Source organism: Apis dorsata, unplaced genomic scaffold, assembly GCF_000469605.1.
Source record: "Apis dorsata unplaced genomic scaffold, Apis dorsata 1.3 scaffold_58, whole genome shotgun sequence".
Taxonomy (NCBI): Eukaryota; Metazoa; Arthropoda; class Insecta; order Hymenoptera; family Apidae; genus Apis; species Apis dorsata.
In genome coordinates this window covers 501,653-502,139 of record NW_006263358.1, presented here as the reverse complement: position 1 = coordinate 502,139, position 487 = coordinate 501,653, and the positions used below count along the sequence as shown (strand labels likewise).

General features: G+C 23.4%; 1 protein-coding gene across 3 annotated transcripts in view; it reads left to right on the top strand.

Moving 5' to 3' along the window:
- Nucleotides 1-487, top strand: part of LOC102673402 (secretory carrier-associated membrane protein 5B) — a 5,563-nt gene that overhangs the window by 3,385 nt on the left and 1,691 nt on the right. Inside the window, exon 9 of one of the 3 annotated variants that reach the window (XM_006609548.2) lies at nucleotides 125-487. The exons of the other annotated variants lie outside the window; for them this stretch is intronic. The gene's annotated coding sequence lies outside the window, so the exon portion shown is untranslated. The remainder of the gene's footprint in view (nucleotides 1-124) is intronic. 3 annotated transcript variants of the gene reach the window in all.

The following is a 487-nucleotide window of genomic DNA, read 5'->3' as shown; positions in this document are numbered from 1 at the left end:
ATATATATTATATATATATATATATATATATATATATATACATAAGGAATATTTTGCAAAGAAAACAAAACAGATACTTTACGTATGTTTAATTATTTATTAATTATCGATAAATTATTTATAGAGTACGAAAATTGGGTTATATCGTTGCTGTTACTTTATTGGGTGTATCTGAATGTCTCAATGAACTGGAAACTTTATATCAAGTAAAATGTTCGGGAATATAGGAAAAAGAGAGGTCGAAGGATCTTTGTTATTTATTGAGACTTCAATAAAACAGATTCTGCCCTATAAATATATTTTTACATATATGACGATGTTTAAATTGATTGCAATGATTATTACACAATCTTTATTATATAGCAATGAATAATAGATTACTTCGTTTTGTATAAAAAATGAAAAATAAGACAGAAATGTTGTTTAAATTTTATAAATATTCGCTGATACATTTGTACTTATGTAAGCAGCAAAGATAAAAGTGACA